The sequence below is a fragment of the Pygocentrus nattereri genome, chromosome 6, assembly GCF_015220715.1.
Source record: "Pygocentrus nattereri isolate fPygNat1 chromosome 6, fPygNat1.pri, whole genome shotgun sequence".
Lineage (NCBI taxonomy): Eukaryota > Metazoa > Chordata > Actinopteri > Characiformes > Serrasalmidae > Pygocentrus > Pygocentrus nattereri.
In genome coordinates, this window is record NC_051216.1 from 14,792,366 (window position 1) to 14,816,310 (window position 23,945).

Sequence of the window (23,945 nt, forward strand, 5' to 3'; positions counted from 1 at the left end):
ATGCTGTGGGTCCCTGGGGGCGTTCGGCGTCAGCTGCAGGAAAGGCTGAGAAAAGTTTGTGCACTCAGAGGGTGTAGGGATCCTTTTTTCCAGCACTAGCCTAGAGAAAGGGCCTATACCTCAGAGAGACCCCTGTCTTTTACGCCTTGTTAATAATGGGACATTATTGCTTCACTCTCTGGAGCGCCCCTTCCTGCAGTGAAAGGAGGAGGGTTGCTTGATGTGCTTTTCATTTATCATTCTGACAGTTCGCCATTGATCACGTATCAAGCCGGGAACTCAGCCCCGCTACTGATCTGAAAAATGGAATCCGTCTTTATGAAATCAGCTCAGTTTGTAGTTCTTGGCTTTTGCTCATGTAAGGGAGAAACATTGTCTCTGTGGTCTTTGCCAGAGAGTGTATGCAAACGTCAGTAATTGCCTATGTATAGTGTATTCAGATTTTCAAGTAGGTTTGTTTTCCCCCCTTTGCCGGTACCGGTTTTATTTTGTGCCATATTAAGTCCTCTGCACTTTCGCTGAAGCCCGTCTGTGGATCCAAAGTCTTTACCAGTTCTGCAGTGGAGCATGCAGTGTTATTGTGCTGGGTTAAGTGCCTCACAATCTAATTACTCTAATGTCAGCTGCGGTCTTAAATCACACTTATTGGCTAAGTGCACCGGTTCGTCTGTCCTTCAGAGAGAGAAGCTTCACGCTGCTCTCGGTGTGATTATTCCGATTGGATATGAGCAATTGCACTTATTGGCTGGTGCGAGGCACCGGCTGCTTGTGCTCCCATTCGTTGCCACCGATACGGGTTGCTCACGCGCGATTGGCTCCTGGGAGAGAGTGGGAGGGGAGCTATCCCTTTCCTCCTGGTGCTGAAGCGCGTGTGCATGTAGGGGGACTCTCTACTCTCCCATTATTTGACTGGCTGCAGGTATTGGTGTCTGCCTCCGTGCGTGCGTGCGTGTCACCGCATGCGCGTGTATGTCTGCGTGCGTGTGTGTGTATGTGTGTGTCTGTGACAGAGAGATAAAGAGAGAGAGAAAGAGGAGCAGCGTTTCATCTCCCCCCCTCTGGCCTCCCCGTCTCCCTGCTCCCTGTCACTCCGTCCTTCCTTCCCTCCCGGACCACCCCGTCAGCGGCTGCGCCGGCCCGGACCCTCCACCCATCACCCCCTTTGACTCTCCTCACTCCACCGTCCCGCCTTGTCAACTGCAGGTAAGGAGCCGCACAAACATGACTGGCTGCAGCGCTGCTCCAACTACTCCGAAGGTACTACAGCTTTTCTCTCCTTTTGATCTTTATGTTTTTATTGATTTATTTTTTTTTTGGTCCAAAACTCTTTCTTGTTTCTTTGCATGCGATCTATTTTTTTCTTGTCTTTCATTCTTTCTTTCTCCGTCTTCCTGTACCTTTCTTTCTCTCTTTCACACACTAGAGCACACATATACACGCATTAACACTCACACCCTCCCTTTTTTCTGCCTTTCAAGTTCTCCCTCTGGCAGTTCCTCTCCCAGGGAGGTGTAGAGAGAGAGGTGGGGGGATTAGTATCTGTGAGGTCACTCTCGCTTTCTAGCCTGAACTCTGCTCAAGCTCAGCGTTGCTTTCTACTTCTATCTGTGACTTTATCTGCACCACTTTTAGAAGCTGTCCACGCTCATCCTTAGGCTACAGATGACTTGTAAACTAAGTTTATAATCAAGCTGCTCTTTGTTGTTGTGTGCTGTTCCTGACAGCGGCATTGCTTATATTTCTATCAGTACTTTTCTAATTGATTTATGTTGTTTACATGGGTTCACAACCGCCCTGTGAAAGCACCTAGTGTAGCTTCAGGGTAGGGTGGAAAGATTCATCATTTTTATATTGAAATCACAATTTGAATGCACATTTTAAAGTAGTGTTGCAGTTGCAGTGTTAATTATGTTTTATGTATTTTTCACAATGAACAAGTTTTAGGTGGAGAACTTAATAATGCAGAGCTTGCATTCTGTTGTTACATTCAGGCATCAAGCCTGAAAAAATGAAAAAATAAATATATGCTGATCTTCTTGGCAAAAAAGGCCTTAATTTAAAGAGTACCATTGTTTGTAAACTGTAATTACAATATTGGTCAGACAAATCGCAACTGGATATTTTCCAGCAGTCTTTCAGTCCTGCTTCTAAGTTGCTTACCTGTACTTTCATTTATGTCAAAGTCAAAGTTGCTTTGGTAAAAATCATCATTTTATGCCCATATATAGGCTGTAGCATGGTAAACAAAAGCTCCTCTCAAAATGCTTGATAAAGTTTGTAGGACTTAGAAGACTAACAGCATGACGTAGCAGAAACTGTAATTACTTTAGGTCTCAACTATTGGCCTGATCCAATCATGAAGGCTTTTCACTGTGCACTTCAAACATTAACATGGTCTATAAAACATCGCAGGCCACAGCAGAAAAAAAGCTGCTTAGCACTGTGATCTCTGCTACACAGCACTTTTCTTGGAATGAGAGTTTTCCAGAAGATTGAAGTGATGGAGCTGTCAATACCAAGTGAGTGTTTTTTTCCTGAGCTCCTCTTGTGCTATGGCTCCTGCACTGAAGCGAGTTTACCCAGACCAGACTGTAATCTCTGGTCCAGTTTTGGCCTGCAAAGACTCATCTAATTTAACAGTGGCATGAAAACAACTAGTGCATCAAGGGCAAATTCTACATGAGTTTGTTGTTTTTAGCCCTTAGCTGACCGCTAACTGCAGTTTGTTCAGTCTTGTATTTGTGTCACCCTGATGTTTTGTCCCACTGAACTGGAAATGGGACTTGCATTGTAGCTCACTGGGTTAATGCCTGGGCGGCTAAAGCATCGCCTTTTACCTCTGTGTTTTTAATTAGGTTAGGGCACCCCTGTTTTTTAATTTATCAGTTTTACATGCTCAAGAGCGATTGAGTTCACTGGCCTTAACTTTATAATGAAAGCTGAAATTCACTGGGTAATTTGAGTGTAGCCATGAGTAGTTTTTTATATCGTGTGCATGCTGAGACCATGCATTTGTGTGCTTGAATAGCCTTGGTCTTGTTTTGCAGCACAGTCCTCATATTATCTAGGGATGTTGAAAGTGTGGAGGCATTGATTAGGCAAGTAAACTGAGAGAAGAACAGGTGTCTTAATTAACACCAATATCCCTTTGCAGCCATCTTGGCTTGTTTCCAGCGGTGAGATAAAGAACAAGTGATTATTCAAATTAAAAGGCTGCTATTTCATTGTAGGCAGGAGACAGAAGCAGGCAGGAAGTGGAAGCTGGAACTTAGCAGGGTGACGCATTTTAGCACGTACACATTAAAAAATCTCCAGTGCTGGATAAAATCCCACTGAGTTAAATGTGTGTTCCTACAGATGAAAACTTGAATCAGTTTAGTGTTCGTGGAACTGTGGTGATTTGTGCTGCATATCCTAGGATCATTCTGTTGCACACTGCTGGGCAGCTGTATTAAGTCATAAAGGTCGTTTTTTTTTTTTTTTTTTCCTTTTTTCTGTGTTGTTTATATGAGGGCACTGTCTCTACTGTGTTGCCATGTAATATTTATTGTCAAAAATTGTGGCCCCACAAATGCTTTCACTGAAAGCCATCTTTCTAATGCATATATCACGTCCCATGTTGGATGAGTAATTTATAAGGCTCTTTCCCTGCCCCCCACTTTTTTTTCTTGCATTTCTGCGCCCTCTGGAAACTGTCATGTGACATCACGAGGACCTTTCATGACATCACGCAAACTATCTGACTGTAGACCATGTTTTACGTATGCAGTCTCAGACCTTCACCACAGCTGCTGTTCTTTTTTAGCAGATACAGTGATGTTGACCTCTGTTGCTATAAGTTAAGTCGAGTGAGCACTTGAGTTTATAACATAGTCTTATTTTCTGTTCTTGCAGAAGCAAATTATTTAGCGGAGAGGAAAGTTGTTTTCAGAAAGCTGGAGTCCTGTGAAATTTGCCTGTCCGTCAATGCGGATTTGCATTTCAGTGGCTGATTCCAATGGTGCTTCTCCTTCAGCCCCGCGCTCGTGGAATTATGCCGCAAAGCTGGGTGTAGAAAATGAAACCAGCTTATCGCACATGTGGTATGTTTAAAAATACGGGCCGATTCTTAAGCTGCGCTAAATTGGAAATGTCATCGATGAGGGCTAAAATTCTGCTTAAACCACTCCAGATTAGTTTCAGTTTTTTCAGTCATATTTACCTCACCCTGTACATTTTCATCAGCTCCAGACAGATGCGTGATGCGTGACAGGAAAGTTTTGGGGCGAAAGCTATTACTTGCCAGATGACTTCAATTATATTCTCTCTAACAAGCCTTTTTTTCCTGCTGACGCCCATGCTCTTGAAGCAGCTGGTCGTTTTGTGCTTGTGGCTGTATTTCTTTTTTTCTTTTTTTCTCCTCCGGATCCCATGCTGTCCCTGCTTCCGAGCTGCTGGATGGGCAGATCTTGCAGTATGAATGGACCGTCCCATTCCCCGGGCTTTCTTTTCACTTTCACTCTGCCAGAACTCTAGTGGGAGCCCGGACCTCAGAGTCACATTCATTTTAATGTCAAAAATACATGGAGATCACTTTGTGCCAGGATGTTTCATTGTGTTTAGAGTGTGGGAATGTGCTTTTCTAGCACTTGTTCCATGTGTCTGTTTATTCCTTGCTGGGGGAGAGGCCTGGTTTATTTAGTGTATTACGTTTACTTGATACTGTAGGGGGTATTATTTCCCCCCCCCCCCCCCCCCCCCCCCCCCCCCCCCCCGGCTCTGGTTGGTGAATGGTTTTTCTCCGCTCAGCCATGTAGTAAGTTAACAGCGTCAGGCCCATGTCATAACTCATAAGAGAATGCAAACGCTGCCCTGAGGGAGCTGAAATTGAAATGCTGCACCTTTTCGAATTTGAGGCCGGAGAGAATTATGGCCTGTGAAATCCGTAAGCCCTTTGTCTCTGTGCACAGCCACTCTGCAGTGTAATTTAACCCACCGATGGGGCGTGAGATCAATCAGGGCCTGGGAGCTGAGGGGTTGGGGATGCGGGAGGAGCCCACTGTTGGCCTCCCGCAGTCTCTGCTGGTCAGTATGGCTATTTTTATGACTCCATGCGATAGATACACCAAGGGCCATCTTGGAAAACAGCGCAGGTGCCTCCTAGGTCACTTAAGCCAAAGTGATGGTGCCGGCCGTGTAATTAAGTACAGTCTCTCAGGTATTAATCTGACCATGATCCAGTGTAATTACTCGTACGGTTCTTACAGTAGATCAGGCCTGGGACAGTACGCAGTCTGTGACCTTGTGCTGTTCTTTGTCTGTATGCACACGGAGCTGGTGCTTTGGTGCAGCCTTGCAATGGTGAGAAAAGGAGCACAGGAGCCTCAAAGAAGGCCTGTCTTCCTGCTTGCTCTTGGCATTCTCGATCTGTGAATTTTTTTGCTTGATTAAAAAGCATGCAAGAGTTTGCTGCTTCGTGGTAGGTGCAAGCGCAGGGCTGACAGCTTAACCACTGATTATTCAAGGCTCTTAGGCTAAGCCTTGGCACTTCGGTGATGAACGCCTTCTCCACTTCTCTCCCTCTCTCTTTCTTTTCTCTCTCTTGGTAACTTCACCTTGTGCTTGCTCTTGCACTTACTCTTCCCCTCACCGTCTCCCTCTATTTTCGTCCCTCTGTATTTTTCCCTCTTTCTCCTTTTCTCTTGCAGTCTTGCCCTTTTTGTTTCTCTTTTGCTTATCCTCTCCCTCTCTCTCTCTCTCTCTCTCTACCTTGTACTTCCTCTTGCTCTTTCTGCATTCTTTCTCCTTCCTCGCTCTACTTTACTCTCACTCTCTCTTTCACTTTGTCTCTTTCTCTCTCTCTCTCTTAGGCAGAGGCAGCTCTGTGTCTCAGCTCTGCGCTGCGATGGGTGGCGGTGTGAATCACGCAGTGCGGAGGCTTTATTTAGACATAATCCGCTGAGTGTCACTACAGTGAGAGGCTTCTCTTTGCCCTCCTACCACACACACACGCGTTCCTCAACCTCCCCAATGGCGCAAGCGAGTCAGTGGGTCACGTGGTCCGGGTGGGACGGGAAGGAACACCCTGCATGCTGGTGACAGAGCAGTTTCCCGACGCCCTCATCCATGACAGCCGTAGTCAGTGATGTGGAGGAAGAGTGTGAGGGCGGCATGGCAGAGCAAATGTGTTCTTCTTCCAGCAGCTGAAGCCTCCAGAGCTTTTGGCCAGGGCTCTTCACGTTCAGGGTCTGCCGCTACGCTCCCACCTGCTTCCTGGCAGGACCTCCGTCCTGGCGGGCTGGGAGTGCACTGATGGGCAGATTGGCCTCAGCAGGACATGGGGAAGGGGGGTGGAGGAGAACAGGGAGGGAGAGAGGGGAAAGGTGTGATCTGCCCAAGAGTGCTTGTTAGCGTCTGCTAATGTTGAGATGGACTCTCAGATTGTCCTCCTCCCACTACATTACGTTGCATTGCATTTGTTTATTTAGCAGGAACTTTTATGTGGTGTTCAGTACAGGGAAGGAAACACGGTATACTTTTTTTGTCCCATGATGTATAGACCATGGGAAATCAACCCATAGAACCCATGACCTTGCTGTAGCTACTGTTATACACCAACAGTTGAGCTACAGGAACAGATTTTTTTTTCCAACTTTACCATGTTCCCGTCAGGCCCCTCCCACATCTCTCTTTTCATCTCTCTCTCTTTCTCTCTTCCTGCGTAGTTCTTTGGCATGCCCTCTCTGTAACAAATATGCTTGCCTGACACACTTTCCCGAGCCGTTTGTGTTTGCGCTCCCAAAGCATCTGCCCAGCTAAGTCAGCAGTAAGTGCGGCATGCACGGGAGCAGATGGAGGCGGAGAGAACACTTCCTCCCTGCTCAGCACAGTTTGCTGTTCTATGAGCCAGAGCCTTCGGTCTCCAGATTAGCTCACCGAGCGGAGATGCACAGCATGTGTGGCCGCGAGGTACAGAGCTTAAAATCACACTAGCTTGGAATTGTTGTATTTGTAGCAACTAAGAAAAGTACACCAGGCAACTAGGCATGTACAACAGGAGAGTCCAATCTTATCCACAAAGGACCAGTGTGGCTGCAGGTATTCATCCCAACAAAGCAGAAGCTCACATGATCAACTGTTTGAAGACTCAGACCAACTGATTAAGTGGAATCAGGAACATAAACTTGGAAGACAAACCTGCATCCCTTCATGGTTAAAACTGGACACCCCTGATGTACAGTTTAGTCATATATTCAGGTTTGGAGTCAGTATACATTGCATTAGCATTAGTTTTGTTGCTAGTTGTACTTGGTTTTAAGAAAGAAAATAACTAGAACTATTGGTATGCAAATTAGCTTCCATCTATTGCTGTATAGTCTCTTAAAAGAACCATGATGTGCTTCCAGAGGGCAGTGTATAACCTGTGACTAGTTTAGTAACATTAGCTGACTTGAAATCAGACAGATTACAGATTGAGATCTGTTTGTTTATCTTCTACAAACTATATATCAATTGACTTTATATTTATTGCTATGGGTTTATAGTGCAGGGCTGGGTTTAATATAGCATAACAATAGTAACATGCTGAGTGACATTACTCTCTGGTGGTGGTCAACCAGTGAGACATTCTTTCTTGCATTTAATCCTCTCTCTGACTTCTTTGACTCCTCTTTAAATATATAGACTAGATGCACATCTAAAAACACATGTAAGCTGCTAGCTCAGACTGCTTGAGCGAGCTACCTACTGAAAGAAATATGCTTTTATTTGCAGCGTTATTGACTACGATTTCAGTTTAAAGTTTCCTTGTTAAATCATCCCACTGAATCGAGTGCTAAACTCAACGGATATAGATGATGTTTTTTGCTTTATGCCCCTAGTCTGCAGTGCCTCATGAAGTTGTCTTCCCAGATGGGTCGTCTGATACTACTTAAAGAATATATCCTGATGGAGACATCAAACCAATCTCTATTAATCAGATTTCCACGTGATGAAAGATTAGGCTTAGCGAACTAGTGGGCAATCGCGAGTTCCTCAATCCGTACTGCTATGTCATTAATAGGCGCTCTTTGATTTCTGACACTTCTGAACAGCACATCACAAGTTTGAGACTCAATCTGCTTCCCGCAGGCAAATCTGAGTGCCAGATTACTTAGCGTGCCATGATTTCTCCCACGAGGTTCGGAATTTGATCCGCCAGCTAATTCCCCTCCATCATTACCCAGAAAGAAGAGCCGTCGGTGACATCATGACACTGTTCCTCGTTTCTCTTAAAACCTAGCGTAGGTAAATCAAAAGATATCGCAGTCTATTCTTCCCTGCATGGAAAAAAAGGTGTGTGTGTGTGTGTGTGTGTGTGTGTTGGGGGGCTGTGGGGGGGGGGGGGGGGGGTTGGTACGGGCGATATTCAAATCTGGGACGAGGCTTTGAATTTTGTAAAGGAGTCTTTTGTAGGATTAAGACTTTAAAGGCTCCCAATCATCAAAGTGTTTTAATGTCACTGCTCCATAAGGGGGAAGCATTTCCCGCCGTTGAGGTGTGAGTGTGTCAAGTGTTTTGCTAAACATTGCAGCATATCTTCTTCGCTATGCTCATTTAAAAGGCTAATTTACATCCTTTCATATATGCCTCTGCATTGAGCAGTGTGCTCAAATGGATAGAACACGCTTGTATTTTCTGTTTTTTTTTTCTTCTCCCTCTCCCTCCATGCATACAAATATACAAGTTAGTCACTTTTATGCTCTCTAGACGCATTTCAATTGATGCTTAGACTGCCAGGGCATTTGTAATTCATGACTAATTAAGTAATCTATATTATGTGATTACATAGTCTACTGTGCACAAATTGATCACGTTTCAGTTCCTGGTTGTTAAAATGTAAACAGTTTTGTTAGAGGACATAATTAGATCACAGCTATGTTGATTTTGCTTTCATTTTAGATTTGTACTAAATACGGTATACGTGTTTAAAACAGCTCCTGTTCTATATTCCTAGATAAATAAATACTGTTTATGTACTTTACTGATCCCCAAAAGGGAATTTTAGTATTGCAAAAACACTGAACATCATATACAAATAATACATAGACACAATGACACATACTACATTTTATGGCCAAAAGTATATGGATACCCCTCCTAATTATTCAGTTCAGGTGTATCACTCACTACAGAGTTCCAGATTACCTCTGGAAGCAATGTCAGCACAATAACTGGGTTTTTGTGGGCAAGCATCTCCACACAAGCCAAGATCATTATGAGCAATGCCAAGGATCGACTGGAGTGGTGTAAAGCACCCCCACTAGAGTCTGGAGCAGTAGAAACATGTTCACTGGAGTAATGAATCACACTGTGCACACAGTGAGGACCTTAAAGTCATGGTTTGATGGGTTTGATGTGGAGGAGCTCCAGAGACCTGTATAGTAGTCTGAACTCTAAACCCCAGTGAACACCTCACTGAAAACCTTTGAGATGAATTGGAACATTAATTGTGAGCCAGGCCTTCCCGTTAAACAGTAGTGCCTGACCTCACAAATGCTCTTTTGACTGAGTAGGTACATCATTTACATTTACAGCATTTAGCCGACGCTCTTATCCAGAGCGACTTACAACAAGTGCTTTGTCTATCTAGAGAAGGTATCTTTGCTAGTTACCAATAGCTTACAGAAAAAGACAGCCCTGAGCTCAGATACTGCTAGAAACAAAAAGTCACTGTAGATACTGAGAGAGAAGGAGCAGAGTTGAACACAGAACTCCGTGCCATGCAATACAGTACAATAAACTACAATACACAGCGCAATACAATAAAATATAATATATAAGTGCAGCTTATAATTCAATGCTCATTTAAGTGCTATGTAAAGAGATGTGTCTTCAGTCTGCTTTTGAAGACAGCAAGAGACTCTGCTGTTCGGACAGCCAGTGGGAGTTCGTTCCATCCCCTGGGTGCCAGTACAGAGAACATTCTCGATGCTTGTCTTCCACGTGCCTTGAAGGATGGCGGGTCACGTCGAGCTGTACTTGAAGCTCGAAGGGCTCATGGTACAGTTCGAGATTTCACCACTGCCATCAAGTAGGTAGGGGCTGGTCCATTTTTGGCATTGTAGGCAAACATTAGGGTTTTAAATCTGACACATGCAGCTACAGGAAGCCAGTGAAGGGAGCGCAGCAGTGGGGTGACGTGGCTGAACTCGGGCAGATTGAAGACGAGCCATGCTGCTGCATTCTGGATGACTTGCAGAGGCTTGATGGCCTGCATGGGAAGACCAGCCAAGAGCGAGTTGCAGTAGTCAAGCCTTGAGATGACAAGAGACTGCACATGGGCGGCCTCTCGGATGAGGAAGGGTCGGATCCTATGGATGTTGTACAGGAGAAACCTGCATGACCGTGTCAGGTTCACGATGTGAGTTGAGAACAATAACTGGCCATCCAGAGTCACACCAAGACTTCTTGCCTCTATAGATGGAACAATCAGAGAGTTCTCGAATGAGATGGCAAGATCATGATGAGGACTTGTAGTTGCAGAGATGAATATCAGCTCAGTCTTGCTGGGATTGAGCTTCAGGTGGTGAACTGACATCCATGAAGAGATGTCAGACAGACATGCCGAGATGCGACTGGAAACCTGTGTGTCAGAGGGTGAGAAAGAAAGCCTTAGTTGAGTGTCATCAGCATAACAATGATAAGAGAAGCCATGAGAAGATATTACATCACCAAGAGAGCTAGTGTAAAGAGAAAAGAGAAGAGGACCCAGCACCAAGCCTTGTGGGACACCAGTGGAGAGCCTGCATGGAGAGGATGTGAACCCTCTCCATGTTACCTGATAAGAGCGATTCTCCAGATAGTACTTGAACCACTTCCACGCATAGCCAGTGATTCCAAGGTTGGTGAGGATGTCTAGAAGGATTGTATGGTTGATAGCATATTATAGCATAGACATGACAAACAAATATTGAAGGCAGCTAAAATGTGTTTATGCAGTGGTGTTTGAGATAAAGGGTATTATGGATTATTGTGACAACATTAATGACCCAACACTACTTCTTCATATCTCAGTAAAATATTTTAGCAAACAATTTCATACATTTTAATCATTGTCAATTTTTTTCTAATAATTGCCTTAAAACAAGCGTTTTATGCTTCCCTTTCCATTGCTTAATTTCATGGGTGTTAACCCCCATGTTTGTGACAGCCTCTGCATCAAATGCAACAGTCCGGTGATCCCCTGTAAATCACAAACTAGGGATGTTCTTGGTTACGCAAATACATGGCTATGCAAACTCATCTTAGAAGTACCGAACAGCCCTTAAATGAGTGTGATTTTGCTTAACAGATGGCTCAGCAAATAGCTAACAGGCTTCTCCAATGATATTATGCTTTAAGTATGTATTTATGGATTCACTGAAGCATTGCAAAATACACAGTATGCATATGTTGCATGCATGCTTTACAAGTTTCATAAGTCAGTTGAAAGTTGCCATAAGAAGTATTAAACCCTTTGTGGGAAAGTCAGTGAGCATCCCCATTAGCTTGATGCTAATGCAATATTGTGAATCCCATAGAGACTCAAATATAAATTAGCATAATGTTAGGCCAGGTAATTGGATATGACAGCCTATTTAGTGAAGTTTTCAATATGAAACCGTACGGCTGGTGCATGTTGTGAATATATAACAAAAATAAAAAGCTGTGCTGCAAAACGTTGGCCACAGCAAAAGCACCAAGAGTCCAGAGATAAAGAGATTCAGTACAGACCCACAAATAAATTTGAGCCAGTTTATTTAGTCTCAAAATTTGGAATTAAGCTTCTTCTTACTTCCCAAAACTGAACATTTTTAAACTCCAATATGCACTCTCCAGAAATAACAGGTCCAGAAAACACACTATTGAAAGGATGGATTGAATTTTCTAGAATGCTGTGTTAAAAGGTAGTTTTCTGAGGACTTTTATTTTTCTAAGGCATTTCAGGTCATTCTCTATTTCTAGTTTGCTTATTATTGACCATGACTGTCAGAAACTAGCTGTGAACTTGCTCCCTTGTATTTATGGAAGACTTCAGAGTTACACTTGAATGCAGAGAGCATGAAGAGGGCTGGGGGTAGTGTGGCACAAAGACTGTCTCCCTGTGGGACAGATAGGATCCATGTGGAGTGATGGGGCCTCTCAGGGGGATTAGAGAGGCTGTAGCCCTTGAATGGCATGCAATACTCAGAGGAACACAACGAGATGGGTCATATCAAGGGTATCTATGGAATGCCATTAGCACTCAATTAACACCAAGGGCATGTAAAATACAATGACTGCTTAGGGTAATGTGCAAGTGTCCCGCAAGGATGAGGCCTGAAGTGGAATTTGAAAATGACCTGCTTTTGTTTAGAGAAAAATAAGACTCTGCTCTTGGAAGTCGGTTGCATTTGTTGTCAGTATTGTGTGTTATTAGAGAAGACTGCGTTTTGTTGTGATTGCTCTGCTTATATATGCTTAGAAAATATGTTTTGACCTGCATGTAACAAAGGCACTGCATGTGAAATGTGATTTAAGGAAGAAAACAATGTCCTTCAGTTCTCTAATGTGTTGTGTGTTCCACTGTTCTTAAGCTCACATTGTATTATGTCTTCCATGGATGATGCTCAAGAATGTCAGTGTCATAAATTCTTTAATCTTCTAAAGGTGTTTGATATAAACCCTGTCTGTTTCTGAAGGCATTGTACTTCTTTTCTGCAACAGAGACTTCAGCACATTTTTTATCCTAATTTCATATTTCACAGATTTAGCCTGGGCAAGTTTCAATTGGTGTGACTAAATCATGGGTAATTTCAGGACCAGTGTGAGGTTTTTCAAGAGGAGACTGAAGGCTTATTTGCATGTCTTGGGGGAGGGTTGAGTGTTGAGAATTTTTTTTTTGGTAAATGCTGCTAGAACTAGGGAATAAAACCATTTTTGCAAAGAGTACTGTGTGTAAGTCAGAGACCACCCTTCATTTATTTAATATCTAGTCAAAACAACCCTTATGTCCCATTTATTAAACAAAACAAAATCATTGTAAACAAAGCACAGTAACTTTACAGGAGAAGGAAAAAAGTCTTAACTTTTGATGTGAGTTAACATAAGATTTTGTTTAAATTGGTTTTAGACCATTTTTATTAGTCCAGTCATCTTGAAATTTTGACATGATGCAAAAGGCAGCAGCCATTTTCAAATGACAATAATCAATAACTAAAATATGTTTTGTTCCAAAATACACCATTATTTTTAATTACACAGAAGTCTCGACAAGTAAAAATAATACCACATTATTTTGTATTTAGTGTGTCCACTCTTTGCCTTTATTACAGCTTCCATAATTTTCAGCAGACTTGTCTTCAGTTTTTCAAATCTGGAAGCATATGTTTCTACACCTTCAAAGTTTAGTAATAGAAGTTGGTTGCATTTTCGGCTTCTCTCAATCCAGGTAATCCCAAATGCATTCGGTGATGTTGAGGTCTGGACTCTGGAGTGGTCAGTCTTTTGCTCTGTGAACACCAGCAGCTTCTTCCTTTGACTTGCCAGTAACGGCTTCTTGATGGCTGCACATCCTTTTAATCCCATAGCATTGAGTCAAGTGGAACTTTAATTTTCTCCTCGCTCTCAAAGATGAGAGCTTTAAGTGCTGTTTATCTGCTTGGGATGGTTTTGGTGGTCTACCAGGGCTTGTACAATTGTTAGGAGTCTCATTTTCTTTAAATAATTTTGTGAACTGTAGTTTTGGAAACATGTTTTTTTCACTTATTTTACTTTCCTCTTGCTTATGCAAGTGGATTATCTAATCAGTCTTATTTATTTTTCCAATGAGAACATTAAATTTTTTTATTGTTTTGGGCATTTAGCATCTCCTGTACAAAGCAATTTCAAGACATTTGAAATATTCCTTTTTTCAGGTATGACTCCCTGCTTTCCTCATAATAACCTATTTTATACAACTACAGATGTGTGACCCAGAATCACTGATGAACATTGGACTGAAGTACCTTATCTCAATCAAACTGTACTCCAGTGAACTTAGACATCATTGGTGACTGTAATCAAGAGTCTGTACTTATGCAGTATCTGTAGGGAATTTATCTGAAATGATGCCTTATCTGGGACACCACAGACTGATCATACACCCCTTTATCATCACTGCACACTTGCACTTTAAATTCTTTAACTATTTGAAAGCTGCTGTGAGACCTCAATCAATTTCTGCTCAGTTTAAAGTTACAATATTTGCACTAGTTCCTTCATCACTCATATGCCACACTTATCTATTGCTGTTGTCAGGACAAAACCTTGTATCTCCATTTTTGGCATTTTTCTTGACAAAACCTGGAAATGCCTGTGGCCCTTTACTTTGAATATAAGTTAATGATGAATGGATCAAAAGAAATGACCAAAAACGTCTGGTTCCATTGATTTACATTAAAGGTAAAGAAGGATTTTTTTTATCCTGTGAAGGTAACATTTTGCAGATATAAGTTTTTTTTCCCCCAACAACAGCGATATGTGTGTGTGTATATAAATATATGTGATGCTCAGAAGGACTCACTGCCCATTCACATATATTGTTTTGTTGTCCTGTTTGATATTTATTGATCTCCGTATTTACTGTGTGGTTTATTTATTATGTATTCTGCACTCATTTTACACTGTCATCTATATGTGCTGTGTGTAGTTCTGTGTAATGTGCCGTTGCACTGTGGGGCTTGACGAACGACATTTCGTTCTAATACATACAGATTATATTGCGGAATGACTGTAAAGACCATTTGACTTGTAATTCTCAGAAAATGTGCTTAATTTGTCGTAATGGACAATAATTTAAAGATTCAGTTGTCTTTGGGTGCATTTGTATTCATCCCTTTGCAGCTATTTGCAAATATTTGGGCCAGGCCAAAAATATGTCAGGCATCCTCTCCAACGAGGGGAACACTATTGATTACTGCCCAGCCAGCCTGCTAACACTATGGCATTGTACTTAATTGATTGAGTCAGATTATGCCAAGTGAGTTTAACAGACAGTGGTTGTTTGACACGAGTGTGAACTGAGTTCATTTTTGAGGACATCATAGATTTTATTTTGTGTGTGTGTGTGTGTGTGATGTGATACACTTTACTGGTAATGGGAAAGGGCAAGTATTCAGACTCTTTTATTTTTGTTATTTAATGTACATCTGATGCATATCTCCACTTCAAATTTACACACTTTATGATTCATAAAATGCAGCACATAAAACAAGAGCAGAGGAGAAAAAAAGACCTGCTTCAGCAGGATTTCAGATTGACACAGCCTCTTCTTCCTGCATTAAATTCCATGTTTTGTGAATCCCTTCCTACTGTGTATGGGACGTTGATTTGTGAGTAATTTGACATGTGGAGATTCTATTTTCATGTTCAAATTGATTTTTATTTCAAGTAGTTTTAGCTTTAAATGTTGTTATCCAATGTAATCCTGTGATTTTACAAACAGATTTACAATGTACAAATGGGAAAATGACACATTTGCTCTTAAAAAAAAAAAAAAAAGCTTCACTTGATGTAGGTCTTTATTGGGCTGTGCTAAGAGACACTGGTGCGCTAATCGCCACCACAGTGCTCTTATTTTCCATGATGGACATGCGCGACAGTTCTGTTACGGCTGAGTTTTATGAATCTGGCCCATAAAGCCTTACAAAATGTGGTGAAGGAGCTTCCTGAGTTTCACAGGAACATTATTAGCATTATATGCAGTATTTCACAATTTGTGCTCTCAGACTAAAGAGAAGGAAAGTAAAAGGGAAGCCTGCAGTTACTTGAAAAGAGTTATAGGACTTCAAAGCAACAGGAACAATAGTTATTCAGAGAACAGTTAACAGTGAATTGCAGTGTTATCATCTCGGTTGCTGCACGCCTCGCCTTACTCCCCTGTTAAAAACGAAACAAACTTGTTCAATCAATGCCAGACATCAGCTTCTGCAATTCAAAGTCATACATAGACTCCATTATTCTAAAACTTCATCGTATTTTTCCTTCCGTGATGCCATTCGGTGACAGATGTAAAGAAGCAGAGGGTTCCCTTGCTCATCTTTTCTAGATGTGTCCTAAACTTGATGCCTATTGGGGTGATATATTCGGATTCTATATGGAAGTATATGGTCTAAGGTTGTCTCCTGACCCTGAAATGGCTTTGTTTGGTTTTTCCATGGCATTTCAATATTTTGATAATTGTATACAATCTGCTATAACATATGGTATGATAGTTGCTAAGAAGATCATTTTAAGGCTGTGGAAGTCGACCATCCCACCTACGTTTAAAATGTGGCTGACAGAAGTAGCAAATGTGTTGCATGTTGAGAGGCTCAGATATGTGTTGTCTGGTAGTCTGGAAAATTTTTTAAAATATGGAACCCTTTTTTGGAGTACTTAGCCAATGTGCATAACCACTAGGTGTTTCACCGTAGCTGCTTTATTTACCTATTATTTCATCTATCTTATTTATTTCCACTGCTCAGTTGATTCTGTGGATGTTTTGTGGATGTATTTTATTTTATTTTATTTTTTTTTTCTTTTTATCTTTAAAAATGCTGAATCATTGTTAATATTATGGAAGCATGTAATGTGTATAAACCATATAAATAAATATAAAAAAAACAAAAACAAAGATGTTTGTCTGAAATTTACATATGAGCATTTAGACAAATCACAAGTCTTGTGGCACAATGCGCTCTAGTCAGACAAAACAAAAACAGAACTCTTTAACCATAATTCAGCTCATGTTTGGAGAAAGAAGCGTTGCATGTCCGATCCCAAGGTAACTATACCTACAGTGAAGTATGGAGATGGGAGCATCACGGTGTAGGGCTGCTTCTCTACAAATGGTGCTGAGGGATTACAATTCCTCAAAGAAAACATATTGGAGGAGAATTTCATCTCGTCTGCCCAGAAGTTGAATCTGGGGACAAAAAGGGTGTTTCAATGACATTGTGACCCCAAACAAACAGAAAAAATAACTGGTTTCTAATGGCATCTCTTGACTTTATACCCATTGAAAATTTATAAAGGATTTTAAATGTTAGAGTTCCTCAGAGCGACCCATGTAACCTTAGCGAATTGAAGATGTTTGGCCAAGATAAACAGGACAAAACTGAACAGCAAAAAGCTAATTATTTTTCATCATCGACATCTATATGCTGTACTTGCCAGCAGTGGCTTTGCAGCAATGTACTAATATTAGTACTTTATGGTGTCTGAATATTTTTCTCATATCAGTTTTTGATAAACAAACCTTTGGTTATGCTTTGAATACATACTTCTTTGTCCATACTTATGCATAAGTCCAAAGTCAAAAGAAATGGATATACACACTGGAAGTATATTAATGATTCATTGATGATGGGTCAAGGTATGTTCACTGGCTTGGCAAAGGCATGAAAATTAGTGGGTTTTTTTCAGTGTAGTGTGAGTGAAGGTGGCAGTGTCCTTTAATATTGTTTGCTAAAAGCCTTGGAAAGGGTGCTGCTAAGCTCCTGTGTCGGCCTTTGTGTGAAAGGGACAGACCCCCTGTGCCCTGCTAGGCTTTTTCTGTGCATAAGCACTTTTGCTGACTTTCTGCTTACGCTTTCCTGCGCTGTTTTGTGTATGCGTGTGTGATCGTGATCCCTCTGCTCCCTGTGTTTGCATTCCGGCCTGCTGAAAGCTCATATCCACTTCTGAACACTTCCCAACTTCTTAAACAGGATTTTCAAACAATTTTGTCATGAGCAACCAAAACACAGCTACACTCCAGCAGTGAACGTTTTTCGTTGCGGATTGTAGAAAATGCTGCTTTAAAAAAATCTGCTTTCATCAAAGCTTTCTGTCAAAGTAGTGCGCAGTTAGCTGTAACATTTGGGGGATTATTTATTTGCTTGTAATATTTTGTCATTTCAGCATCACTGATAGCCTTATGCAGTTCACCTCACAAATCATTTTGAATCAGCAAAATATTGTGGTCCATTTGTCCACAAACAACATTGTCAGCCACTTGTTTTCTGCGTTTTAATCTAATTGAAAAAGAAACGGTGGAAACGGTTGATTGATTAGGGCCTGTACAGCTGGGAGATTCATTCCCAAATCAATGACTGCTTTAATTTACACATTAAAGAACACACACACCCCCAGAGGATTTAGCTTGGCTTTTTTCAGGTCTGTGTTGGGAGACTCTACTTTTTAAAGCTCACTGGAGTTTTATATCTCCAACCGTTTATCTTAACCAAAAAGTGTCATTTTAAAGTTTAAATCCCCATTGGTGGTGAAACAAGTCTCTTTCATTATAACATCAACAATTAAGTGTTGAAACAGCTAAGTGACTGTACTGTTGACTTTTCAGAGGCTTTATTACTCTGAGGGCATTAAATAAATATTTATTTAAAGTTTATGAGCATTAACAGTATTTAAAAAAGAGCTGACTCCACATGCACTGTGCTTCTAGAATTATTAGCACTCTCAGTAGATATGAGCCATAAAACGGGGGAAAATGCCTTTGTTATTTTTAGTTTGGTTGGACAGTGAAAAAATGAGAAAGATGACCCTTAGGTGAGGTAAATGAATTTGTCTTCCAGTTTTCTGAACTCCTACTCTTTTAAAAACGTAATTGCACATTTTCCCTCTTTTAAACATCTGAACAGCTAAATCTTCAAGAACTAGGTGATTGCCCATGTTACACTGGGGTACAAAATGAGGTGACATGTAAACACAACACTATTTCATGGGAGAATTCCACTTTTTTCTGCATAAATCAGTTGTTTAGATGTGAAGTCATTCCGTGTGTTTTGATGTGAAGTGCTCCATTGTAGAGACACTTACGAGGTCAGAACTATGTTGGTAGTGCCATCTGAAGAGTTGAATGCCTCTGAAAGCTACATAAACATTTACATGTATAGTCAACTCCAGAATTATTGGCACCATTTGTAAGAAATGAGCTAAAATCAGTAGAGTAAATAAACCCTGCATTTTGACTCAGTGAGTGATATTTGCAAAGTTTTGGGCTCTATATTTTGTAGCTTGTTCTTAGGAGAAGGCTTCTTTTGTGAAGCTCTTTCAGGGAGCTTCTGGTCATTGAGGTGGCACTGATGGTGGTTTTTGAAATTTGAAAATGCTAAGATTGAGTTCCACTTCACTGTTTTGCCTCTTGGCATTGTCCTCAGTGTAGAGGGGCAGTATGCTTGCCACTATTTCATGCTGTTTTAGTTTTTTTTTGTTGTTGTTATTGCCATGATTGTGCTCAGTAGTAATTTCAGCTGATGACTGTTTTGTCATAATCATTTCCTAATCTGGGCAGTTTCACATCATTCTGTCTCATTTGAGTTGACAGCTTTTTGGGGTTTACCTTTTTTTGATGGATGACAAAAAATCTGCATGTGTGTATAACCTTGTATTTATATCCAATGGAAACCAGAAATGGTCATAGACAGCAGTGCCATTCCTGGAGACTAGGACAAAAAAAAAACCCAGTAAATATTCTCTAGGAGTGCTAATAGTCTTCCACTGCATGTATATGAATATACTATTCTAGAAATAAAACAACACTTTAGCATAAATGATTTCTGTTAGATAAACCAACACTTTTAAGGAACATTTGAGTCATCATGTGTATTGTTATTTTATATTATATTTTTGCCCTGTTTCTTGCGGCGAGCCAGTAATTCTGGGGTTGACTGTAAAACTAAGAAGACAAATGTAAGGTCACTGGTTTTGGATAGCAAATCAAATGACCATCTTTGTGTTGTAGACATGAAGGGTTGCTGTCATAGTTCTTCTCACCATCACTGTAAATAAAATCTGAGTATGTAAGTAGAAACTGGACAACTTTTTCCTCATCACCCTGCTGGAAATTACAGCCTTTCAGAGAAAATCATTCATTTTAGTTTACTGGGGCCTGAGGCTTCACTCTGCTCTTCTGAGGAGAGCATGATGGTTTTCTCTGATGTGAAACAATGGAGATAGAGGTGAAATCCAAAAACATAAATCAGTGCTGGTGGAATCAGCTGAATCTTTGACTGTAATACAGGGTGCAGCGTGTAGCCTCTGAGCAGTAACTGTGCAGCCATTAGCTGCATGAAAATAGATAAATATCTTGGGTTTATAATTTGAAGCACAAAGTTAAAAGCCCTGTAATTCATTATTAATACTCACAATATAAATAGTTTAGGTGCCATTAATATTTCATGAATGTTAGGCAAAAGATTTGAGTGACTGCTGTTTGGAAAGTGGTTCACTTGATGTCGGTCTTCAGGCTAATGTAGTGCTGGCAGGAGTTCTGCCTAAAAATGCACAATGTCATGTGTATGTTTTGATTTCCCTTCTGTATGGATATTGTATTTGTGAGGAATATTTTTTGGTTGTGATTTCTTTAAGCTGCACTTTTACAGTCACATTAAATGATCTTATATTTAATATGTGACAAGGTTTATGTGCAGCGTATTGTTAATGAATTCTCGTGATTTTTTTTTTTCTTGGTCTTGGCCTGAACTTAGCGATGCAAGGTTCTTGTCTCCGGTCGTTCAGTGGGCCGTAGAGGAGAACGTTCCTAAAGACACAGGTGTGTGTTTATGGCTTCATTTCACCTCGCAGATGCCTCTCACCTCCATCTCAGCAGCAGGCCTTTTCTTGATCTGCCTGCTGTGGCCACTGCATGTGCAGGGGTCAGAAGTCAGAGCTTGTGAACATTAGCCTCTTAAGGCCAGGGAAAGCTTACTGAAGAGAATTAGCTTTTAAATATCATTAAATATTAATGTGCCTGATTTATGTGTCGAGCCTCCTTTCGCTGAATTTCCCACTGTGTTGTAATAGAATTTCACTTCCGGGACCCTCTGGAGTAGCACTGTGTCAATGTGGAGCTCAGCTTACTGGCTGTTCACAAGGAAACAATTTACTTTCCCTGCTCCCTGTGCACCCTGTGCCACAGTGTGAGGGGACATTATAGGCATTTGGGGGGGGGGGGGGGCATGGGGGGGGATTCTGAAATGATTTGCAAAAGTCAAAAATCGATTTTCTAAATTTGAATTGATAATGTAATGTTGATGGAATGCAAAAGACGGAACTGTGCAAAGTGCAGAAGTGCAGTGCCCAGACAGTTTGTGCTGGCACACTACATTAAAAGGTAGTGTAGGGGTTGCAACCCAAATGTTAATTTTCAACGAAAATCAAACTACCTTGGGAGCCACAATTTTGAGTCCGTTTTACCATCTTGGTACATGTGTCTCCATACGTGCTAATATCCTAGTGTAGTCTAAAATTATAATACAAACAAAAATGCAGACTTACTATCCTCTGACAGTTTCTTGTTATAGATTAAATGTGTCAGGAAACCAGCTGGAGTGATTATAAATGCAAATAAGTCTATTGATCTCCAAATTATGGATGTTCAAATCTCCTTGCCTTGTTGTTCACCTAGCTACTAGCTAGGTGAACTAGAAGTATTATAGCTTTATTTTACTGCAAATAAGGATTATTTTATTTTTACCTAGAAATCTAACTGAGCTAATGTTAGTGTATGAAAGCACTTTGGCTTAAATGAAGCATTTTATATGTTTCCACCTTTTTCCTGCCCGGTTGTTGCTGCTACCAACCAGAGGACCATCGATCAAGTGATAGTCAGTCATTGAGAACCAGGGCTTTCGCACTGTGTTGCATACTTTGGAGCCGAGATACAGCGTCCCGTCTTGAAGACATTTTACTGACGCAGACCCCCCCCCCCCCCCCCCCCCCCCCCCCCCCCCCCCTTTCTACCGCGAGACCAGAACTGAAGTTATGAAATCAATGAAGAAAACGGGTAGAATAGCTGTAACGTGATGCGTGCACACCCATTACAGCAGGATCTTATTTCACCATAACTGCGCATTTTACAGTTGAGTGCCAGTCAGTGTCTCATGTGCTCCAAACAAGAGCAATGGATGAGAGCCTTCTTGTTCACTTGCCACATCACTTCAGTTTGATTTATTAATAAAAGGTATTGGAAGTAAATTCATTTTGGATCATTACAAAAATTTTGCATTAAAAGTACCAAGTCCTCACAGAAAAAAAGAAATCCTGTGTAGAAAAAAAGATGCATCAAGATGCATCGATAATCACATGCCTATAGTGCCTAGAGATTCCCACCTCTAATGTGCATTATGTTCTATTTACAGCCTTCATTTATGCAAAAATTAAAGGGTCCATATAATAAAAATCTGATTTTTTACATTACATTACATTATACCATTCACTCCCCCCAGTCCATATACAGAAACTCAGCAGCAAAAATAACCTGTCTTGCATTCACTGTTTTTGTGACAACACATATGTATATCTGCCAATTGAACCTAAAGTAGTTTAGCTCCAGCCATTCACACTGAAGTTATTAGGAGTGTTTCAGGCCAGTCAATCAGAACAGAGGTCATTTACATATCCCTCTTAAAGGCACAGTGACAAAACTTTTCTTGTATTTTATTTTTGTCCCCTGAAGTCCAAGTATGATATTTGTGTGATTTTATGTACCACAAACACCCATAATTCATTTTACATGACTATTTCCGTCTCCTCTTTATCCCTTAGAATTAAAGGCTGTTTATGCTACTATACTTTTAAGACTGATATATGTTAGTAATCCCAGCTTTGAGTGGCTACCCTGTACTGTGCTTCGGTCAAAAAAAGCCTGGGCTGAAAGAGTGCTTATAACTTAAGTATGAAACTTCAGTTAAGCTCACATCAAACACTGTTATTTCCAAAAAAACAATCAGTATTTAGTTTCATATAATGTAGGCCCTTAAATTCCAAGGAATAAACAGAGGTTAAAAAATGGCAAGTTAAAAATGAATTAGGATTGTTTTTGTACACAAAACCCACACAAGCTTTATAAGTGGACCAAAGAGGGGAAACAATAAAGATGTAGGATATGGGCCCTTCAACAAGTTTACAGTAAATACAGCAAACTCCGAATTTAACTTTCTCCCATTTAAGCCAGTTTATTTTGTTTGTGACAAGGTGGATGTGTGTTGATTATCTTATATCTTATACCTTGTATCTTATAAAACCTTGTATAAAATATCTTATAAAACATGGCCAGCCTATATGTTTCATGTTTGTTTGGCTATGCTGTTTATCATGACACACAAATGTGTCTAACTTTCACTGGCTCACTGTACCAGCAGTGCACTTCATGCACTTCGTAGATCTTTTCTAATACATGAGCTCTGTGTTGGGTAGTTACACTAGTGTGGCAGTAGAGGGCAGTCTCCACTCAGACTGCTCAGTTTGGTGCAGCATTACAAATTCCTGCCATGTGACATTTTGTTACAAGCCATGCACTATATATCTATTTATATAGTGTAAGTCTTTATATAGTTGTGAAAAAATACATGTTATTTTATGTATAAATACCCTCTCTTATGTGTATGATTGAGGAATTAGTGTATTAGTGTGCAGCATTAGTCTGTGTTGCTCAGAAAATATCAAATGCTCATTTAATGTGTTAATAAACATATGTCAATAGACCAAAAACATATATATATATATATATATATATATATATATAGACATTTGTGTGTGAGCAAATTAAAAAAAAAAGCCATGGAAAAAGCCACCAATTTTTCAGAATTTCTTCCTGTGAAGGCAGTGATATTTGAGATGTAAATAAAGTCATTCAAAGTGGCTTGCTGTGAAATTGCATTGAAGAAAACCACCACTTACCAACTCTTACAGTGGTGATGATAAGAACCAACGGTTGCCATGTCTACACAAAAAATAGCCATTTTATTTATTATGTAAAACAACAAGAAAACTTACATGTCTTTGGAGTTTTTATATGTAATGTTGATAATGGTGAAATCAGAAAATTCTAGTAAATTCCTTTCAGGAAATTCTTTTCCCTTCCAACACCCTGCATCCACCCCTCTGCCATGAAGGTGTCTTAAGGTGTTGAGAGAACCAGGATGTCTTTTCTACAGGAGCATCTT

General features: G+C 40.7%; 1 protein-coding gene across 13 annotated transcripts in view; it reads left to right on the forward strand.

The window, feature by feature from the left end:
• Positions 1-873: 873 nt before the first annotated feature.
• pcbp3 (poly(rC) binding protein 3) overlaps positions 874-23,945 on the forward strand; it is an 81,369-nt gene continuing 58,297 nt past the window's right edge. For 3 of the 13 annotated variants that reach the window (XR_005130379.1, XR_005130380.1, XM_017691562.2), the window contains exon 1: positions 874-1,203. The gene's annotated coding sequence lies outside the window, so the exon portion shown is untranslated. Of the gene's footprint in view, positions 1,258-23,945 lie in introns of all 13 variants that reach the window. The other 10 variants (XM_017691550.2, XM_017691552.2, XM_017691564.2 and 7 more) reach the window with 7 other exon arrangements.